Source organism: Cervus elaphus, chromosome X (assembly GCF_910594005.1).
Source record: "Cervus elaphus chromosome X, mCerEla1.1, whole genome shotgun sequence".
Taxonomy (NCBI): domain Eukaryota; kingdom Metazoa; phylum Chordata; class Mammalia; order Artiodactyla; family Cervidae; genus Cervus; species Cervus elaphus.
The window spans coordinates 94,963,662-94,987,741 of record NC_057848.1 but is presented as its reverse complement, the minus strand read 5'-3'; the positions used below and the strand labels follow the sequence as shown (position 1 = coordinate 94,987,741).

General features: G+C 34.4%; 1 long non-coding RNA gene across 1 annotated transcript; it reads right to left on the bottom strand.

The window, feature by feature from the left end:
• Positions 1-4,355: 4,355 nt before the first annotated feature.
• Positions 4,356-7,220, bottom strand: LOC122689795. The gene is made up of 3 exons (XR_006339925.1): positions 7,210-7,220; positions 6,068-6,070; positions 4,356-4,534 (listed from the first exon to the last, which is right to left on the bottom strand). It is a non-coding gene; the product is annotated as an uncharacterized LOC122689795 (long non-coding RNA).
• Between the last annotated feature and the right edge of the window lie 16,860 nt (positions 7,221-24,080).

The window sequence follows — 24,080 nt, the reverse complement described above, 5'->3', positions numbered from 1 at the left end:
TTGCAGGAATGTTTTAAGGGACTGGTGAGAGGAATTAGGAATACTCTGTTTTAAAGAATCTGCAGTATCTGTGAATTGGGATTATGTTATTGAAAGTATATCCAAATCAGTTATAAATGTATATTTCAATCTCTAGTTGTTTTTTGTTGTTCAATCACAAAGTCATGTCCAACTCTGCAATCTCACAGACTACAGCATGCCAGACTTCCCTGTCTCTCACCATCTCCTGGAGTTTGTGCAAGTTCATGTCCATTAAGTATCTTAACTATATGAATAATCATTTGAAATATGTATTGTATAAATGCATCAATTAAAAAAGAGTATCAGATAAGATTAAAGGGAAAAAACACATAAATAACACTCAGTTATACACCGTCTACTAAAAAAATATAATTTAAATGTAGAGACACAAAATAAAAGGAAAAACATGGAAAAATTATACAATGCTATACCCAATCAAATGAAAGTTGGAAAAGGTATTACTGTGATTGATGTCAGAGATTATTCTGCCTATGTTTTCTTCTAGGAGTCTTTAGTGTCCAGTCTCACACTTAGGTCTTTAATCCATTTTAAGTTTGCATTTTATATGGTTTTAAGGAATTATCTAATTTCATTTTTTTACATGTAGCTGTCCAGTTTTCCCAGCACCATTAGTTAAAGAGACTGTCTCTCCAACGTTGTGTAGCCTTGTCTTTTTTGTCATATTTTAATCAACCATAGGTGCATGAGTTTGGGTTTTCTATCCTGTTACATAAAAGTGTAGTTCTATTTTTGTCTTAGTGCCATACTGTTTTAATTACTACAACTCTGTAGTATAGTCTGAAGCCAGGGAGACTAATTCCTCCAGCTCCATTCATTTATCTTTCTCAAGATTGTTTTGGCTGTTCGGGGTGCTTTGTATCTTCAAAGAAATTTTAAGATTGTTGTTGTTCTAGTTCTGTGAAAAATGACATTGGTAATTTGATAGGGATTACATTGAATCTGTAGATTGCCTTGGGTAGTAGAGTTGTTTTGACAATACTGATTCTTCCAATTCACAAACATGTTATATCTTTCCATCTGTTTGTGTCCTCCTTTTTTTATTTTTTCATCAATGTCTTACAGTTTTCAGAGTACAGGTCTTTTGTCTCCTTAGGTAGGTTTATACCTAGGTATTTTGTTCTTTTTGATTAGATGGCAAATTGAATTGTTTATTGAATTCCTCTTTCTGATTTTTCACTCTTAGTATATAGAAATGCAAAATATTCCTGTGTATTAATTTTATAACCTGCAACTTTACCAGATTTGTTGATGAGCTCTAGTAGTTTTGACAGCACCTTTAAGGTCCTCTGTGTATAGTATCATGTCATTTTCAAGCAGTGATATTTTAACTTCTTTTCCAATTTGAATTCCCTTACTCCTTTTCCTTCTCTGACTGCTATAGCCAGGACTTCCAAAACTATGCTGAATAAAAATGGTGAGAACGAACATTCTTGTTTTATTCCTGATCTTAGAGGAACTGCTTTCAACTGTTCACCATCAAGTATGATGTTATCAATCCATCTACCAGAAAAATAGAAATAAAAATAAAGATAAACAAATGGGATCTACTTAAACTCAAAAACTTTTGCACAGCAAAAGAAACAATAAATGAAATGAAAAGGCAACTCACAGATTGGGAGAAAGTACTTGTAAATGATATGAACAACAACAGATTAGTCTCTAAAAGCTAAAAATAGCTCTTGAGGCTTAATATCATCAAAACAAACAAGTCTGCCAAAATGGGCAGAATACATAAATAGACATTTTTGCAAAGAAGACATACAAATGGCCAAGAGACACATGGAAATATGTTCAACATTGCTAATTATTAGATAAATGAATATCAAAACTACAATGAGATATCACCTCATAACTATCAGAATGGCTATCATTCAAAAAATCCATACCTGGTGAGCATGTGGAGAGAAGGGAACCCTCCTAAACTGTTGGTGAGAATGTAAATTGGTACAGCCACTATGGAGAATAGTATGAAAGTTCCTTTAAAGATGAAAAATAGAGCTACCATATGATGCTGCAGTCCTCTTCCTTGCCTTGGCAAATATCCAGAGGAAAACATGATCTGACAGGATCTATGCACCCCATTGTTAACTGTAGCACAGCTTACAATAGCCACAACATGCAAGCAATCTAAATGTCCATTGACAGAGAAGTCAATAAAAAAACGTGTGGCACATATATAGTTAATACAATGGAATGTTACCCACCCATATAAAGGAATGAAATGATGTCATCTGCAGTAACATGGATAGCCCTAGAGATCATCATACTGAGAGGTGTAAGTCAGACAAAGAAGGAGAAATATTGTATGACATCTCTTATATGTGAAATCTAAAAATAATTATATAAATGAACTTACTTAGAATATAGAAACAGAGCAAGAGTCTTAGAGAGTGAGCTTAAGGTTGCTGGGGGGAAGAATTGAGGGATGGGATAGTTAGAAATTTTGGAATGGACATGCACACACTACTATTACATATGTTTAAAATATATAGCCAACAAGGACCTACTGTATAGCACACAGAACTCTGCTCAATATCATATGGCACCTAGGATGGGAGGGTAGTTTAGGAGAGCATGGATACATGTATATGTATGACTGAGTTACTTCACTGTTCACCTGGAACTTTCACAATTGTTTGCCAAGGTAAAGCACTAGTGATAAAAAACACCCACATACAACAACACAAGAGGTCACTCTACACAAGGACTGCATGAGATGGTCAATACTGAAATGAAATTGATCATATCCCTTGTAGCTGAAGATGGAGAAGATATATACAGACAGCAAAAAAAAAAAAAAAAAGAAAAGACCAGGAGCTGACTGTGGCTCAGATCATTAACTCCTTATTGGGAAATTCAAATTTAAATTGAAGAAAGTAGGGAAAGTCATTAGGCCATTCAGGTATGACCTAAATCAAATCCCTTATGATTATACAGTGGAAGTGACAAATAGATTCAAATGATTAGATATGACAAACAGAAGCCTGAAGAACTATGAAGGTAGGTTTGTAGCATTGTACAGGAGGCCATGATCAAAGCCATCCCCAAGAAAAAGAAATGCAAAAAGGAAAAAAATATGGTTCTCTGAGGAGGCCTTACAAACAGCTGAGAAAAGAAGAGAAGGGAAAGGCAAAGGAGAAAGGGAAAATATACCCATCTGAATGCAGAGTTAAAAAAAATAGCAAGGAGAGAAAAGAAAACCTTCCTAAGTGAACAATGCAAAGAAATAAAGGAAAAAATAGATTGGGAAAGACTAGAGATATCTTCAATAAATTAGAGAAACCAAGGGAACATATCATGCAAAAAATGGGCACAATAAAGGACAGAAAGAGTGTGGACATAACAGAAGCAGAAGATATCAAGAAGAGGTGGCAAGAACAGACAGAAGAACTATATAAAAATATCTTAATGACCCAGATAACCACAATGATATCATCACTCACCTAGAGCCAGACATCCTAGAACGTGAAGTCAAGTGGACCTTAGGAAGCATCACTACAAACAAAGTTAGTGGAGGTGATGGGATTCCAACTGAGCTATTTCAAATCCTAAAAGATGCAGCTGCACTCAAAATGCAAGCAAATTTGGAAAGCTCAGCAGTGGCCACAGGACTGGAAAAGGTCAGTTTTCATTCCAATCCCAGAGAAGGGCATGCCAAAGAATGTTCAAACTACCGCACAATTACACTAATTTCACATGCTAGCAAAATAATCCTCAGAAGTCTACAAGCTAGGCTTCAACAGAACCAAGAACTCCCAGATATTTAAGCTGGATTTAGAAAAGGCAGAGGAACCAGAGATCAAATTGCCAACATCCTATGGAGCACAGAAAAACAGGGGGATTCCAGGAAAACATATATTTCTGTTTCACTGACTACACTAAAGCCTTTAACTCTGTGGATCACAACAAACTGTGGAATATTCTTAAAGACATGAAAATACCAGACTACCTTATCTCTCCTGAGAAACATGTATGCAGGTGAAGAAACAATAGTTTGGACCAGACATGGAACAAAGGACTGGTTCCAAACTGGGCAAGGGGTACATCAAGGCTGTATATTGTCATGCTACTTATTTAACTTATATGCAGAGTACATCATGTGAAATGCCAGGCTGGATGAAGCACAAGCTGGAATCAAAATAGCCAGGAGAAATATCAATAACCTCATATATGCAGATGCTACCACTCTTATGGCAGAAAACAAAGAGGAACTAAAGAACCTCTTGATGAAAGTGAAAGAGGAGAGTGAAAAAGTTGGCTTAAAACTCAGCATTCAAAAAACTAAGATCATGGCATCTGGTCCAATTACTTCATGGCAAATTGATAGATAAACGATGGAAACCGTGACAAACTTTATTTTCTTAGGCTCCAAAATCACTGCAGATGGTGACTTCAGCCATGAAATTAAAAGATGCTTGCTTCTTGGAAGCAAAGCACTGACAAACCTAGTCAGGATATCAAACAGCAGAGACATTACATTGCTGAGAAACGTCTGAAAGCTCTGGTTTTTCCAGTAATCGTGTATAGATGTGTGTGTTGAACAATTAGAGTTGAACACTGAAAAACTGATGCTTCTGAACTATGGCATTGGAGAAGACTCTTGAGAGACCTTTGGCTCACAAGGAGATCAAACTAATCAGTCCTATAGGAAATCAATCTTGAGTATTCATTGAAAGGACAGATGCTGAAGCTGAAGCTCCAATACTTTGGCCACCTGATGTGAAGAGCCAACTCGTTAGAAAAGACCCTGATGCTGAGAAAGTTTGAAGGCAGGAGAAAGCAACAGCAGAGGATGAGATGGTTGGATAGCATCACTGACTCAAAGGATATGAGTTTGAGTAAGCTCTGGGAAATGGTGAAAGACAGGGAAGCCTGGTGTGCTGGAATCCATGGGGTCACAAAGAGTCAAATATGACTGACTGATGAACAACAAGATCCCAATACAAAATTAAAAGTTTAGAAAAGAAAAAGAAAGTTGGAGTACCTATATTGATTATAAGCAGTGCAGACCTTAGAGTAAGTATAATTATTAGTGATAAAGAAATGCATCATGTAATGATAAAGTTATAGATTTTCCAAGAAGACCTAGAAATTCTGAGTGTGCATCTACCTAACAATAGAACATTAAAACATCCAATGCAAAAACTGATAAGCTACAAGGAGAAATGGGGAAAATATTTATATTGTTACAGTTTGAAACTTCAACAATCCTCTATTAGCAATTGACAGCTTCAGCAGGCAGAAAATCAGCAAAAATACATTTGAACTGAAAGCACCATCAATTCTGTCCTAAATCTAACATACATTTATAGAATAATTCATCCAGAAGTAGTAGACTCTAGATTTTTACTGAGCTCCCATGGAACACTCAAGAAGTTTCACCATATTCTGGGCCATAAAGCACACTTCAGGAAATTTAAAAACATAGACATTATTCAAACTATGTTTTTAAAATTATCACAGAATTGAACTAGCAATCACTAAAAAACTTCAAAAACCCCAAATACATGGAGAATAAATAACATACTTTCTAATAATACTTGGATCATATAAAAAGTATTGGGACATATTTTAAAAGTCTTTTGAACAAATGAATATGAAAATACAACACATCAAAAATTTTTTGATGTGGCAGAAGCAATAATTCGAGTAGAGGAACATTTATAGCACTATGTGTATTGTTTTGTTTTTTTTTTTTTCCCACTCTGTGTATTGTTATCAAAGAAAAAAAGATCTAAATTTTCACCAAAGGCAACTGGAAATAAAAGAAGACAATAAATAATAAAAAGTAGAGCATAAATCAATGAAACTGAAAACAGGAGATAGAGAAAAATCAATGAAACCAGGAGCTAGTTTTCTGTGAAGAAGGGTAAAATGGGTAAGCCTTTAGTCAGCTTAAGCAAAGGACTATTTTTCCCACTAAATTGTCTAGGAAACTTCTTCAAAATTAACTGAATGTATTGTTGTTGTTGTCATTTAGTTGCTAAGTCATGTCTGACTCTTTTGTGACCCCATGGGATTTAACCCACTAGTTTCCTCTATCCATAATATTTCCCAAGCAAGCATACTGGAGTGGGTTGCCATTTCTTTCACCAAGGGATCTTTCTGGCCCAGGGATTAAACTCTTGTGTCCTTTGTTGGCAGATAGATTATTTACCACTGAGCCATCAGGGAAGCCCAAATAAATTTATATGCTAGATTTATTTCTGGATATTTAATTCTATTTCATTGATTTATATGTCTATCTTTATGAGGGGAACACAGTCTTGATTATTGTTAACTTTGTAGTAAATTTTGAAATGGAGAAATGTGTGACTTCAAACTTCTTTTTTCTGTTTTGAAAATTGTATTCCAGATGTCTCACATTTTCATATGCATTTAAAGATCAACCTCTCAATTTTGCAATGAAGCCAGTTAATTTTAATACAGACTACACTGAATCTGTAGATCAATTTGGGAAAATTGCCATTTTTCTTTTTTTTAAGTATTGTCCTCTTATACCACGTTCATGGATTGGAAGAATCAATATAGCAAAAATGAGCATACTACCCAAAGCAACCTATAGAGTCAATGTAATCCCTATCAAGCCACCAACAGAATTTTTCAGAGAACTAGAACAAATAACTTCACAATTTGTGTGGAAACACAAAAAGACTTGAATAGCTAAAGCAATCTTGTGAAAGAATAATGAAACTGGAGGAATCCACCTGCCTGACTTCAGACTATACTACAAAGCTACAGTCATCAAGACAGTATGGTCCTGGCACAAAGACAGAAATATAGATCAATGGAACAAAATAGAAAGCCCAGAGATAAATCCACACACTTATGGGCACCTTATCTTTGACAAAGGAAGCAAAAAAAAAAAATGGAGAAAAGACAAACTCTTTAACAAGTGATGCTTGGAAAACTGGTCAACCACTTGTAAAAGAATGAAACTAGAACACTTTCTAACACCATACACAAAAATAATCTGAAAATGGATCAAAGATCTAAATGTAAGACCAGAAGCTATAAAATTCCTAGAAGAAAATATAGGCAAAACACTCTCTGACATAAATCAAAGCAGGATCCTCTGTGACCCACCTCCCAGAGTAATGGAAGTAAAAGCAAAAATAAACAAATGGGACCTAATTAGCTTAAAAGCTTTTGCACAATGAAGGAAACTATAAGCAAGGTGAAAAGACAGCCTTCAGAATGGGAGAAAATAATAGGAAATTAAGCAACTGAGAAAGACCTAATCTCAAAATATATGAGCAGCTCCTGCAGCTCAATTCCAGTAAAACAAATGATCTAATTAAAAAAATGGGCCAAAGACCTAAACAGACATTTCTCCAAAGAAGACATACAGATGGTTAAGAAACACATGAAAAACTGCTCAACATCACTCATTATCAGAGAAATGCAAATCAAAACTACAATGAGGTACCATTACACACCAGTCAGAATGGCTGCTATCCAAAAGTCTACAAACAATAAATGCTGGAGAGGGTGTGGAGAAAAGGGAACCCTCTTACACTGTTGGTGGGAATGCAAACTAGTACACCCACTATGGAGAACAGTGTGGAGCTTCCTTAAAAAACTGGAAGTAGAAATGTCATATGACCCAGCAATCCCACTCCTGGGCATACACACCGAGGAAACCAGATCTGAAAGAGACACATGCACCCCAATGTTCATCGCAGCACTGATTATAATAGCCAGGACATGGAAGCAACCTAGATGCCCATCAGCAGACAAATGGATAAGGAAGCTATGGTACATATACACAGTGGAATATTACTCAGCCATTAAAAAGACTTCACTTGAATCAGTTCTAATGAGATGGATGAAACTGGAGCCCATTATACAGAGTGAAGTAAGCCAGAAAGATAAACACCAATACAGTATACTAACACACTTATATGGAATTTAAAAAGATGGTAACGATAACCCATATGCAAAACAGAGAAAGAGACACAGATGTACAGAACAGACATTTGAACTCTATGGGAGAAGGCAAGGGTGGGATGTTCTGAGAGAACAGCATCGAAACATGTATATTATCAAGGGTGAAACAAGTGAAAAAATATACCCAGGAAGCAAGAGCAGATTAAATGATGCAGAAGAATGGATCAGCAATCTGGAAGACAAGTCAGTGGAAAACACCCAAATGGAACAGCAATAAATAAATAAATAAATACCACCCCCCCCAAATGAATATAGTTTAAGGTCTCTTTGGTACAACATCAGACATACTAACATTCACATTATTGGGGTCCCAGAAGGAGAAGAGGAAAAAGAGACATAAAACCTATTTGAAGAATTAATGGCCAAAAACTTTCTTGATCAGATAACAGACATCCAAATCCAGGAAACACAAGAAGTCCTAAAAATGATGAATGTAAAGAGACATGCACCAAGATACACTGTAATTAAAAACATCAAAAGTTAAAGAGAAAAATTTGAAAGTAGCAAGAGAAAAAAAACTAGTTACACATAGCGGGGTCCCTATAAGAAAATCAGGTAAGTTTACATCATAAACTTTACACACCAGAAGGGAGTGATATAACATATTCAAAATCCTGAAAAGAAAAAAAAAATGTAGAATCAAGAATATCTGGGAAAGTTATAATTCAGAATTGAAGGAGAGATAATTCCCCTAATATGCAAAAGCTAAAGGAGTTCATAACCACTAAACCAAACTTACAAGATATGCTAAAGAGACTTTGTTAAAAAGGAAAAAAAGACAATATCTAAAAATATAAAAAATTATGGGATAAAAATTTAGTAAAGGCAAATATATCATAAAGGGATTGAATCAATCACCTATAGAGCTAGCACAAAGGTTAAAAGACAGAACTAGTAAAATCACATATATTTACAATAATTATTTATGGAATACATAAAACTTTAAAAAATGTAAAATATGATATCCAAACCACAAAACATGGGGAAGGAAGCAAAATATATTCACATTATATATGCACACAAACACAAGTGACTATCAACTTTAAATATACTGTTATACATATATGGGGCTTCCCAGTTGGCTCAGTGTAAAGAATCCAGCTGTCAATGTAGGAGACATGGGTTCTTTCTCTAGGTCAGGAAGATCCCTTGGAGAAGGAAATGGCAACTCACTCCAGTATTCTTGCCTGGAAAACCCATGGACAGAGGAGCTTGGCAGGCTAAGATCCATGGAGTCACAAAGAGTTGGACATGACTTAGTGACTAAACAACAACAAAAATATACGTATGTTGCAATATAAAAACTTAATGATAACCACAAAACAAAAACTGATAATAGATACAGAAAGACAAACAGAAGAAAATACAAACTTAACATTAAAAAAAATGTAATAAAGTCACAAAGAAATAAAAAGAAGTAACAGATAAAAACTCAAAAATAACTGAAAAACGATGAATGGGATGGCAATAAATACATATCTATAATAATCACTTTAAATAAAATGGGCAAAATGGACCAAATACTACAATCAAAAGACATAAGATGGCTGGATGGCTAAAAAAAAGAAAAGAAAAATTAACAGATGTAGGATGATTGAAGTGTGTGTGTGTGTGTGTGTGTGTGTGTGTGTGTGTGTACACAAGAGAATTACTTCAGATCTAAGGAGACATAGAAACAGAAATGGAGGGGATGGAAAAGATACTCTATTCAAATGGAAACATAAAGAAAATTGGAGTAACAATACTTAAATCAGACAAAATTGACCTTAAAAACTTTAAAACACTGTTACAAGAGATTTAAGAAAGGCATTGCATAATGATAAATCAATCCAACAAGAAGATATAACATTTGTAAATACATGTGCAACCAACATGAAAGCCCCTAAGTATATAAAGCAAATATCAATATATAAATAGGTAGATAATGACAATAACTCAAAAATAGTAGGAAACTTTAACATATCAGTGAATATATCATCCAGACAGGAAATCAATAAGAAAACACTGACCTTAAAGAACACAATACCAGATAATCTTGATAAATATATGTAGGACATTTCACCTCAAAATAACAGAATACACATTCTTTTCAAATGCATCTGAAACATTGTCCAGGATAGATTACATGTCATGCCACAAAACAAGTCTCAATAAATTTAAGATGATTGAAATGGTATCAAGTATCTTTTCCAATCACAATGCTGTGAGAATAGAAATTACATATGAAAAAAAAAAAACTGGAAAAAATGTGGTGTCAAAACAACATGCTATTAAAATGAAAATGAAAAAACATTATTTAAAATCTATGGGAAACAGCAAAGATTGTTCTAAGAGGGAATTTTATAGCAGCTTAGGATTACTTTAGGAAGAAAAGAAAAAAAATCACAAATAATCAGTCTAACTTTACACCTAAAATAATCAGAAAAAGAAGAAAAATGAAACTCAAAGTTAATAGATGAAAGGAAATAAAGATTAGAAGGAAATAAATGATATAGAGACAAGAAACAATACAAGAGATCAATAAAGCTAAGAGCTGGTGTTTTGAAAGATAGATAAAATTGATAAAAGTGTAGCAAGATTCATTGAGGAAAACCAATGGCCCAAATAAATAAAATTAGAAATAAAAAAGGAGAAGTTACAATTGACACCACAGAAATTAAAAAAAGATCATATTAAAATATATAAAAAATTATATGTCAAAAAATTGAAGAGCCCCACCAAAATGAATAAATTCCTAGAAACATGAAACCTTTCAAGACTGAACCAGGGAGGAATGTAAAATCTGAAAAGATCAGTTACCAGCAATGAAATTGAGACAGTAATCAAAAAGCTCCTCCAAAATAAGAGACCAGGAGCAGACAGTTTCACACATTCATTCTACCAAACTTTTTTTTTTTTTTCCGATTCCATTGTGTTTTTTTTTAAATTTATTTATTTTAATTGAAGGACAATTGTTTTACAGTATTAAGTTGGTTCCTACCAAACATCAACATAAATCAGCCATAAATTTACCCATGCCCCCTCCCACTTGAACATCCATTCCACCCCACTAGGTAGTATATGTGCTGCCAAAGTGAGCACTTCCAAACATTTAAAGAAGGCTTAATACCTATCCTTAAGAAACTATTTCAAAAAACTGAAAATGAAAGAATGCCTCCAAACTCATTCTGAGGACAACACAACCTTGATACCAAAGCCAAAGACACTACAAAAAAAGAGAAAATTAGAGGTTGATACCTCTGATGAATGTGACTGTAAAAACTCTCAACAAAAAAATAGAAAACCAAATTCAATAAAATATTAAAAAGATTATACACCATAATCAAGTGAGATTTGTTCCGAGATGCAGGGATAGCTCAATATGTGCAAGTCAATTAATGTGATATGCCTAAATAGGAAAATGAAGGATAAAAATCAGTCAATAGTTGCAGAAAATACATTTGATAAAGTACAGCATCCATTTATGATAAAAACTCTCAACAAAGTGGGTACAGAGAGATATACCTCAGCAAAATAAAGTCATGTATGATGAATACACACTTTACATGGTACTCAATGATGAAAAGCTGAAAGAATTTCCTTTTATTTTAGAAATAAGACAACAATGCCCCCACTAACCACTTATATTCAACATAGTAATGGAAGTCCCAGCCACAGAAATCAGACAAGAAAAAAAGCCATTACATTTGGAAAGAAAGAAGTAACAGTCTAAATGTTTTCAGATACATGTCACTATAATACATAGAAAATGCTAATGACTCCACAAAAATTAAACTATTATAACTAATAAATGAATTAAGTACAATTATAGGATACAAAATTAACATATAGAAATTGGTTGTGTTTCTATACACTTCAAAGGAAATATCAGGGAGAAAATTAAAAAAAAAATTCCATTTAAAATTTCATGAAAAAATAAAATAACTAAGGATAAATTTAACCAAGGAGATGAAAAACTTGTACTTTAAAAAGAGTTAAGACACTAATGAAAAAATTGAACATGACATAAATAAATGGAAAGGTATACTGTGCTCACACATTGGAAAAATTAATGTTGTTAAAAAGTCTATGTCACCAAAACAATCTACAGATTCAATGCAATCCCTATCAAAATACAAATGGCATTTTTCACAAACTAGAGCAACTAATCCTAAACTTTATATTGAATCACAAAAGACCAGATTAGCCAAAGTAATCTTGAGAAAGGAATACAAAGTTAGAAGTATCAAGCTCCCTGATTTCAAACTATATTATAAAGATATATGTTACATATATACACATACATACTTATTATTATTATTATACTGGTACAAAAGCAGGCACTATAGATCAATGGAACAAAACAAAGTGCCTGGAAATCAACTCATGCTTATACAGTTAATCTACAACAAAATTATACAATGGGAGAAATAAAGAATCATTTCAATAAATGGTGCTGGGAAAACTGAATAGCTATGTGCAAAATAATGAAATGGCATAATTTTCTTACATGAAAGACAAAAGTACACACAAAATGGATTAAAGACTTAAATATAGGACATGAAACCATAAAACTCCAAGAAGAAGCCACCAGGGGCTTCCTTGGTGGCTCAAACAGGAAAGAATCATCCTGCAATGAAGAAGACCCTGGTTCCACCCCTGGATCAGGAAGATCTCTTGGATCTTGACGCCCCACGATTCTTGCCTGGAGAATTCCACGGACCGAGGAGCCTGGTGGGCTAAAATCCATGGGGTCGAAAAGAGTTGAGCACAACTGAGGAACTTTCACTTTCATACTCTTGACATTGACCTTAGCAATATTTTTTGGATGTCTCCTCAGACAACAACAGCAAAAGCCAAACAAACAAATGGGACTGCACCAAAATAAAAGCTTCTGCACAGCAAAGAAAACCACCAACAAAATGAAAAGAAACCTACTGAATGGGAGAAAATATTTTCAAAGTATATACCTGATAAGGGATGAATATCCAAATATATTTAAAAATCATGCAACTCAATACTAAAAATCTGATTAAAAACAGGCAGCGGACCTGAATAGTCATTTCTCCAAATAAGACATACAATGGATCAAGATACATACAAATGCTCAACATTACTAATAATCAGGAAAATGCAAATCAAGACCAAAATAAGATATCACCTCACACTTTAAGAATACACTGGGAAGACCCAGAGGGATGGGATGGAGAGGGAGGCGGGAGGAGGGATCAGGATGGGGAACACATGTAAGTCCATGGCTGATTCATGTCAGTGTATGGCAAAAATCACTACAATATTGTAAAGTAATTAGCCTCCAACTAATAAAAATAAATGGAAAAAAAAAGAATGATTGTCATTAAAAGGAAGAAAAGGTAAGTCATACAATGGCAGCACCATATGATTTTACTTATATAGGGAATCTGTAAAGCAAAAGAAATTTTAAAACAGCAAGAGATTGATATATACAGACAACAAATTGGTGGGTGCTAGATAAGATAGGGTGAAGGTTTGGGTAAGATAGGTGAAGACAATTAAAAGACCCTAACTTCCAGTTATAGAAAAATAAGTCAGAGGAATGTTATATAAAACTAAATGAATATAGTCGGTAATAGTGTAATGATTGTGTCTGGTGATAGATGGTTACTGTATTTATCATGGTGATCATTTCATAATGTGTATAAATGTATAGTCACTAAGCTGTACACTTGAATCCTACATAATATTGCATGTCAATACTGTATCAATAACATTTTTTAAATTAATTGAAGCACTTTATTTTCTTACTTCTACTCTGCATGTGCATATGACTTGATTTATTTAGAGTTAGAATTCTTACTGCATTTTTGAGAACACAGTATCAAAAGTCTCAAGAGTATTTAAATTTTGGAAGATTTGTGAAATTACCTCTACTTGAAATTTTCCTACCACTTAAAACTTTGTTGCATGTAGCTATTACTTAATTTTAATAATTATCTGACAATAATATTTTGAAGATAAGATAGCTAACATACACTGAGTGCTTAGTAGATGCCATAAGTCAATGCATGTAGTAATGCATTCATTCATCACAAGAGCTCTATAAATCAGTTACTATTTTTGTCTCAATTTTAACTTATCAGGGAAACCAGAGCATAAAATTTTGAAAGACTAGACTAAAGTTTTCTCATCAATAGTTTCTATTTGTTTGTTTGTTCGTAATGGACATCCTAACAGGTGTGAGATGGTATGTCTTTGTGGTTTTGATTTGTCTTCCCTGATAATAAATAGTATTGGACATCTTCTCATGTGCCTGTTAGCCTCTTGCAAAATGTTTTCCTTTGGAGAAAAGGCTAATTAAATCCTTTACCAATTAAAAATTTTATGGATTTTAGTAAAACTAAAAGGCAGGATATGTTCTAGCTTGTGAAAGTAATAAGATGGAAAAATATGAGCTTGATAAAATGACAAAAATATGAAAATGGAGCGAAAATTGCAGGAGTATATAATGGCAAACAAATCTTTATGTCACAGATATTATTTCAACAAGAAATAGAATATTCTTCAGTTCAGTTCAGTCGTGCCTGACACTTTGCAACCCCAAGGACTGCAGCACGCCAGGCCTCCCTGTCCATCGCCAGCACCCGGAATTTATTCATGTCCATTGAGCCGGTGATGCCATACAGATATCTCATCCTCTGTCATCCTCTTCTCCTCCTGCCTTCAATCTTTCCCAGCATCAGGGTCTTTACCAATGAGTCAGTTCTTTGCATCAGGTGGGCAGAGTGTTGGAGTTTCAGCTTCAGCATCAGTCCTTCCAATGAATATTCAGGGCTGATTTCCTTTAGGAAGGACTGGTTGGATTTCCTTGCAGTCCAAGGGGCTCTCAGGAGTCTTCTCCAATACCACAGTTCAAAAGCATCAATTCTTCGGCACTCAGCCTTCTTTATAGTCTGACTCTCACATTCAAACATGACTACTAGAAAACCATAGCTTTGACTAGACAGACCTTTGTTGGCAAAGTAATCTCTCTGCTTTTTAATATGCTGTCTAGGTTGCTCATAGCTTTTCTTCCAAAGAGAAAGTGCCTTTAAATTTTATGCCTGTAGTCACCATCTGCAGAAATGTTGGAGCCTAATAAAATAAAGTCTGTCACTGTTTCTGCTGTCTCCCCATCTATTTGCCATGACGTGATGGGACCAGATGCCATGATCTTAGTTTTCTGAATGCTGAGCCTCAAGCCTCACTCTCCTCTTTCACTTTCATCAAGAAGCTCTTTAGTTCTTCACTTTCTGCCATAAGGGTGGTGTCATCTGCATATCTGAGATTATTGATATTTCTCCTGGCAATCTTGATTCCAGCTTGTGCTTCTTCCAGCCCAGCATTTCTCATGATATACTCTGCATATAAGTTAAATAAGCAGGGTGACAATATACAGCCTTGACGTGCTCCTTTTCCTATTTGGAACCAGTCTGTTGTTCCATGTCCAGTTCTAACTGTTGCTTCCTGACTTTCATACAGGTTTCTCAAGAGGCAGTTCAGGTGGTCTGTTATTCCCATCTCTTTCAGAATTTTCCACAGTTTGTGGTGATCTGCACAGTCAAAGGATTTGGCATAGTCATTAAAGCCAAAATCGATGTTTTTCGGGAACTCTTTTGCTTTTTCAATGATCCAGAGGATGTTGGCAATTTGATCTCTGGTTCCTCTGCCTTTTCCAAATCCAGCTTGAACATCTGGAATTTCACATTTCACATACTCTTGAAGCCTGGATTGGAGAAAATTGAACATTACTTTACTAGCTTGTGAGATGAGTGCAACTGTGCGGTAGTTTGAGCATTCTTTGGCATTGATTTTCTTTGGGATTTATTGCCACATTCAGACTCAAATTGAAGAAAGTAAGGAAAACTACTAGACCATTCAGGTATGACCTAAATCAAATCCCTTGAGATTATTCAGTGGAAGTTAGCAATAGATTAAAATTATTAGATCTGATAGATAGTCTGAAAAACTATAGTCAGAGGTTAGTGACATTGTAAGGGAGGCAGGGATCAGGACCATCCACAAGGAAAATAAATGCAAAAAGGCAAAATGGTTATCTGAGGAGGCCTTACAAATAGCTGTGAATAGAAGAGAAACAAAATGCTAAGGAGAAAAGGAAAGATATGCCTATCTGGATGTAGTATTCCAAAGAATAGCAAGGAGATATAAGAAAGACTTCCTCAGCAATCAATGCAAAGTAATAGAGGAAAACAATAGAATGGAAAAATCTAGAGATCTCTCAAGAAAATTAGAGATACCACGGGAACATTTCAGGCAAAGATGGACACAATAAAAGACAGAAATTGTATGGACCTAACAAAAGCGGAAGATATTAAGAAGAGGTGGCAAGGATACACAGAAGAACTATACAAAAAAGATTTTCATAACTCAGATAATCATGATGGTGTGATCACCAACCTAGAGCCAGACATCCTGGAATGCGAAGTCAAGTGGGCCTTAGGAAGCATCACTACGAACAAAGCTAGTAGAGGTGATGAAATTCCAGCTGAGCTATTTCAAATCCTAAAAGATGATGCTGTGAAAGTGCTGCAGTCAATATGCCAGCAAATTTGGAAAACTCAGCAGTGGCCACAGGACTGGAAAAGGTCAGTTTTCATTCCAATCCAAAGAATATTCTTATGCCTGTACTAAAATATGCATTAGAAATATACACACCTAATGAAAATCAAACAGCAATGCAATTATAGCATACTACACACAAACTGAAGACATTTATCAGATTAGTCAAAGATATAATATCAAATGGCATAGCACATATACTTAAATCTGAAGCTTCTTGGTACAAGTAGATTACATATTTTTAGGTGATTTAAATTGATGGGATGATATTTTGAAACAAGTGCTTTGCCCATTTTTTAATCTGCTTTTTTTTTTTTTTTGCTATTTAATTTTATGAGTTCCTAGGACATATTGTGAATGAATCCCTCATCAGATATATATTTCAAAAATATTTTCTTTCATTTTCTCAGATGCCTTAGCTGTTTCTATTGTTGCATAGCAGATTTTTGGTTTGATGTAGTTAGGCTCACTTTTCAATTTTTGTTTTGCCTATGCCTTTAGTGTCATGTACAAGAAATTATGACAAAGACCAATATTTTGATGCTTTTCTCCTGCTTTATATTTTATAGTTTTATGCTGTCCTGTGCTCAGTAGCTCAGACATGCCTAATTCTTTGCAACCCCATGGACTGTAGCCTGCTAGTCTCCCCGTCCTTGGAATTTTCTGGGTAAGAATACTAGAGTGGGTAGTAGTTTTATACTTAATGATTTTGCATTTAACTCTATAATCCATTTTAAGTTCATTTTTGTGTATAGTAAAATATAATGGTCCAGTTACATTCCTTTGTGTGCTAATATGCAGTTTTCCTGCATCATTTCTTGAAAAAAGACTATCATTTTTCCTCATTGCATGATCTTGGCATCTTTGTTGAAGGACATTTGACCATATACTCATGGATTTATTTCTGAAATCTCTATTCTGTTCCCTTGGTCTATATGCATTTTAAGTGCTAGCATCATATTGTTTTGGTTATTGTGACTTTGTAATATGTTTTAAAGTTAGAAATTGTAAAGCCTCCAGTCTTGCTCTTTTTCCTCAAGATTGTTTTACATATTTAGCATTATTTGTGGTGTCATAAGAATTTAAAGTTTTTTTTTTTCATGCTTCTAAAAAAAAAGTCACTGGATTTTTAATAGAGATTACATTGAATCTATAGACTGTTTTTGGTGATATGAACATTTTAGCAGTGTTAAGTCATTCAATACATGAGCACAGAAATCATTTCATTTATTTGTTTCTTTTATAATTTTATTCAACAATGTTTTGTAGTTTTCCATATATAAGTCTTTTACAACCTTGGTTTAGTTTATTCCTAAATATTTTAATCTTTTTGATGCTATTGCAATTATGATAGTTCACCTAATTTTATTTTTGGATTGTTAATTGCTAGTGTATAGAAAGGCAATGGCTTTAATGGTTTTTGTGTGTTGATTTTGTGTTCTGCAATTTGGATGAAATCAATCATTATTCTAACAGCTTGTGTGCATGAGTGTGTGGATATGTATGGTGTTAATTTGTAGGCTTTTCTATATATAAGATAATGTTACCTGTGCATCTTGATTTATTGGAATAAATCTCACTTGTTCATGCTATATGATCCTTTTAGCATGCTGTTAAAGTTGTATTGCTAATATTTTGCTTAAGATTTTCTATCTATATTCAGCAGAGATATTGGTCTGTACATTTTAACTTTTTTTTTGTTTGTTTGTTTGTTTTTTTGTTTTTTTTACTTTTGAATTAGAGTACTGTTGGCTTTATAAAATCAGCCTGGATGTGTTCCCTCCTTTTCAATTTTTGGAAGAGTTTGAGAAGAACTGACATTTATTCCACTTTAAATATCTGATAGCATTCTTCAGTAAAGTCATCTGATCTTGGGTTCATTTCTGTTGGGAAGTTTTTGATTTCTGCTTCAATCTCCTACCTCTTCCAAGTCTGTTTGTAATTTCCATTTCTCTATATAATTCCATCTTGGTAGGTTTCATGTATATATATACATACATATTTTTGGGGTGATATTTTTTGACATATAATTGTTTGTAGGACTCATATTTTTGTGGCTTCAGTTGCAATCTCCTCTCTTTAATTTCTAACTTTATTTATTTGAGTCATTTATTTTTTTCCTCATTTAATCTATGCAAAGGTTATTAATTTATTTTGTTAATCTTTTCAAAAATTCAACTCTTAGTTTCATTGGTTTCTGTCCTTTTTTTTCATATTTTATATTCCTTCTGCTAACTTTTTGCTTAGATTGCTCTTTTTCTAGTTCTTTGAGTTGTAATGTTAGGTTGATTAATTGAAATATTCTTTCTCAATGAAATATGAGAAAAAAGTATTTCTCATTTATATATATTGACTTCACTCTTAAAATTGTTTTTGCTGCATTCCGTAAGTTTTGATATAATGTGCTTTCCTTTTGATTTGTCTCAATGTACCTTTTTATTTCTTATTTCTTTTACACAATTGTTGTTCAAAAGTATTTCATAATTTATACATGCTACTGTATTTCCAATATTCCTTTTGCAGTGATGTCGTTTTATTGCACTGTGATCAGAAAAAACACTTGTTACTTTAATCTTTAAAAAAATGTAATACTTGATTTGTTCCCTAATATATCATCTATCCTGGAAAATGTTCCATGTGCCTCATAAGAATTTGTATTCTAATGTTGTTGGGTAGAATGTTCTGTATGTGTCTGTTCGATTCATTTGGTCTATAGTGTTATTCAAGTCATGTTGTTGTTCAGTCACTCAGTCATGTCTGACTTTTTGTGACACTATGTACTGCAGCATATCAGACTTCCCTGTCCTTCACCATCTCCTGGAGCTTGTTCAAACTCATGTCCATTGAGTCAGTGATGCCATCCAACCATCTCATCCTCTGTTATCCCCATCTCCTCTTGCCTCAGTCTTTCCCAGCATCAGAGTATTTTCTACTGAGTTGACACTTCGCATCAGTTGTCCAAAGTATTGGAGCTTCAGCATCAGCATTAGCCCTTCCAATGAGTAGTCAGTGTTAATTTCCTTTAGGATTGACTAGTTTTATCTCCTTACAGTCCAAGGGATTCTCAAGAGTCTTCTCAAACACCACAGTACAAAAGTATCAATTATTTGGTGCTCAGACTTCTTTATGGTCCAACTCTCAAGTCATAGGTTTTCCTATTAATATTCTACCCACTATTAAATGTGGGATAATTAAAATCTGTTATTTGCTTCATATATTTAAAGACTCTGATTTTAGATATATACTTATAATTGTTATGTGTTCATGGTTTATTGTCTTTTTTACCATCATATAATGTCCATCCTAAAGGAGATCAGTCCTGGGTGTTCATTGGAAGGACTGATGCTGAAGCTGAAACTCCAGTACTTTGGCCACCTCATGCAAAGGGTTGACTCATTGGAAAAGACCCTGATGCTGGGAGGGATTGGAGGCAGGAGGAGAAGGGGACGACAGAGGATGAGATGGCTGGATGCCATCACCAACTCGATGGACATGAGTTTGAGTAAACTGGGAGTTGGTGATGGACAGGGAGGCCTGGCGTGCTGCTGTTCATGGGGTCGCAAAGAGTCAGACACAACTGAGTGACTGAACTGAACTGAATGTCCTTCTTGTCTTGTTACATTTCTCTTTCAGATCATCTGTTCCCTTAAACCCAAAGTGAGTCTGTTATATACATCATGTAGTTGGATACTGATTTTTATGTATTTATTTATTTATTTCTTTTTTTTTTTATTAGTTGGAGGCTAATTACTTCACAACATTTCAGTGGGTTTTGTCATACATTGATATGAATCAGCCATAGATTTACACTTATTCCCCATCCCGATCCCCCCTCCCATCTCCCTCTCCACCCGATTCCTCTGGGTCTTCCCAGTGCACCAGGCCCGAGCACTTGTCTCATGCATCCCACCTGGGCTGGTGATCTGTTTCACCATAGATAGTATACATGCTGTTCTTTTGAAACATCCCACCCTCACCTTCTCCCACAGAGTTCAAAAGTCTGTTCTGTATTTCTGTGTCTCTTTTTCTGTTTTGCATATAGGGTTATTGTTACCATCTTTCTAAATTCCATATATATGTGTTAGTATGCTGTAATGTTCTTTATCTTTCTGGCTTACTTCACTGTGTATAAGGGGCTCCAGTTTCATCCATCTCATTAGGACTGGTTCAAATGAATTCTTTTTGACGGCTGAGTAAAATTCCATGGTGTATATGTACCACAGCTTCCTTATCCATTCATCTGAACAGATGGAGAAACATACCGTGTTCATGGATTGGAAGAATCAATATTGTCAAAATGGCTATTCTACCCAAAGCAATCTATAGATTCAATGCAATCCCTATCAAGCTACCAACGGTATTTTTCACAGAACTAGACCAAAGAATTTCACAATTTGTATGGAAATACAAAAAACCTCGAATAGCCAAAGTAATCTTGAAAAAGAAGAATGGAACTGGAGGAATCAACCTGCCTGACTTCAGACTCTACTACAAAGCCACAGTCATCAAGACAGTGTGGTACTGGCACAAAGACAGAAATATAGACCAATGGAACAGAATAGAAAGCCCAGAGATAAATCCACGGACCTATGGACACCTTATCTTGCACAAAGGATTCAAGGATATACAATGGAGAAAAGAAAACCTCTTTAACAAGTGGTGCTGGGAAAACTGGTCAACCACTTGCAAAAGAATGAAACTAGAACACTTTCTAACACCATACACAAAAATAAACTCAAAATGGATTAAAGATCTAAATGTAAGACCAGAAACTATAAAACTCCTAGAGGAGAACATAGGCAAAACACTCTCTGACATAAATCACAGCAAGATCCTCTATGACCCACCTCCCAGAATATTGGAAATAAAAGCAAAACTAAACAAATGGGATCTAATGAAACTTAAAAGCTTTTGCACTACAAAAGAAACTATAAGTAAGGTGAAAAGACAGCCGTCAGATTGGGAGAAAATAATAGCAAATGAAGAAACAGACAAAGGATTAATCTCAAAAATATACAAGCAACTCCTGAAGCTCAATTCCAGAAAAATAAATGACCCAATCAAAAAATGGGCCAAAGAACTAAACAGACATTTCTCCAAAGAAGACATACAGATGGCTAACAAACACATGAAAAGGTGCTCAACATCACTCATTATTAGAGAAATGCAAATCAAAACCACAATGAGGTACCATTACACACCAGTCAGGATGGCTGCTATCCAAAAGTCTACAAGCAATAAATGCTGGAGAGGCTGTGGAGAAAAGGGAACCCTCTTACACTGTTGGTGGGAATGCAAACTAGTACATCCACTATGGAAAACAGTATTTATTTATTTTTAATTTCTTAGTCACTCTATGTCTTTTGTATGGGAAGTTTAATGAATTTAAATTTAAATTAATTTCCAGTGAATAAGTTTACAATATTGCATTTTGTTCACTATTTTCCTTTTGTACATTTTGAAGCTTTTTTTCCCTCTTTTCCTTTCTTGTTGTCTTCCTTTGTGTGTTGCTGACTCTTTTAATATTTAAGTGCTTTGATTCCCAGTAAAAACAGATATTTATCAATAATAACTATTGCAGTAAAATAAGTGCCCAGTGTGAATTGAACTTAAATTTTATGTGTACAAAGTTGAATTCTCCTTTAAAGGATGAGTGAATGAAATAGGTGGGTAAACATAGACGGCCAGAGTCAGAAAAGTGAACATCTATAACAAGTGGAAAGAGAAGGCAGTTGATTAATATAAAACCCACCTGGATTTGCTAACTGGTACCTATTGAAGTTAGGCTCCTACTCTCCCACAGAGACTGGGAGACAGGGGCCCTATCTTCATGAGTTGGCTAGAATACAAAAATTCTTTTGGTACTCTTGAATTATTAGAAAGTATGAGAGTGTTTGCACCAAACTCTTAGTAGTATAGGGGTGGGGGTGTGGATGAAATTATTTGTCCTGAGAGTCTGAGGTTTTTATTTTTATTTTTTTGTTATTTTTTGAGGCCTAGTCAAAAGAGGGCTCAAGAGGAACCTGACTAGAGTTTGATCAAGGAGAAAGTCTTTGCCAGGGATTCAGTCATGGATAAGTTGTTTGATTCTTCTATCCCATGTGAGAGTTACTGAGTGGTATTCAGTTAGCAGATGGCCTGGCGTAAAACATCTAAGGTAGATTCACTCAAATTCCTGATATTTTGGCAGGGACGATTGGAAAGCAGCACTCAACTGTAACTGTTTGCTATTATACCTATATGTGTCCTCTCTTGTATAGTGGCCTTACGTGATGGTTCAGATCTCAGATCCAAAGAAAATGCTACCAGAGATAGGAAATGGAAACTGCCAGTCTTTTAAGACCTAAACCAATAACTGGCCCAAGATCCCTTCCAGTGCATATAATTAGTTAAGTAAATTACAGAAGTCACATATAGTCAAAGGGAGAGGTAGAAAACTGACCTCTTTGTGGGAGGAGTTTGACTATTTTTAATTTCTTATACCAGTACTGAAAAGCTTCAAATAAATCTTGTATATTGAAAGCAGCATGATAGTGTAAGACATTGTCTTGTCATTGTGTGTAATTTTTTTTTGGAAAGACCACTCTTTCTACTTTATTGAGCTTGAGAAGTTCATGCATTATAAATTCTGTGATTAAAATATCCAATTCTCTAAAAAATTTCAATCATCAAAATCTATGTTACCTACTCTAAATAAAATCATTTAAACTTTCTGTTTGATAGCTGGTCATGTTTGAAATAAGATAAAATTTCCAGTGATTTCTGAATGGCCCCATACAATACATGAGTATATCACTAAGGCAGAAACTTTAAATTGCATAAGGTATTAGGTTTCTAAACTATCTCTAAAGGGAAGCATATATTACTCTAAAGGACATTTTTTTAGTTACCACTGACTGCAAAAATGGATTTGAGATATTTGATTACAAACGGAAATACCATTTACCAATAAAACTGTCATAGTTGTCCATTCAGGAAATATAACTTAAATTTAGTTTGTCCCTTACAGAATTATAATTCTACCAAGTTCAAACAATTGATAAATGGAGTATTTTTGTTTGCAAACTGTGATATTGTAAGCAATATTATTATTCTCTCGAATGCATAGTATGAGGACTTCGATTTATTGGCAAATTAGTAGTGAAAGCTCATTTTGTGAAAAGTTATCTTTAATCAATGTGGATAAATTAAAAAAAAGATAACAGTAAGTAGTTTCACCATTAAATTCATTCAAGTGGTAAAGTGTCATTGGATTTTTAGACATAGACTATTTCCTCTCACTGGTTGTACTTTAGTATTTGAGCAATAATCTCCAAAATAATTATTTAAGCTTCATTATCATCTTATAAGGACAGTTCTCAGAAAAAGGTTAGTCAAGGTTGGCTTTAGAATGTTACTTAATAAAACTTTGTTTGAATAAAATGACAGTATATCACTCACTAAAGTAAGACACTGGGTTAAGCCTGGAAAGTAGATTTTATAAATGCTGAGCTATGTGTAAGGGTATAGAAATT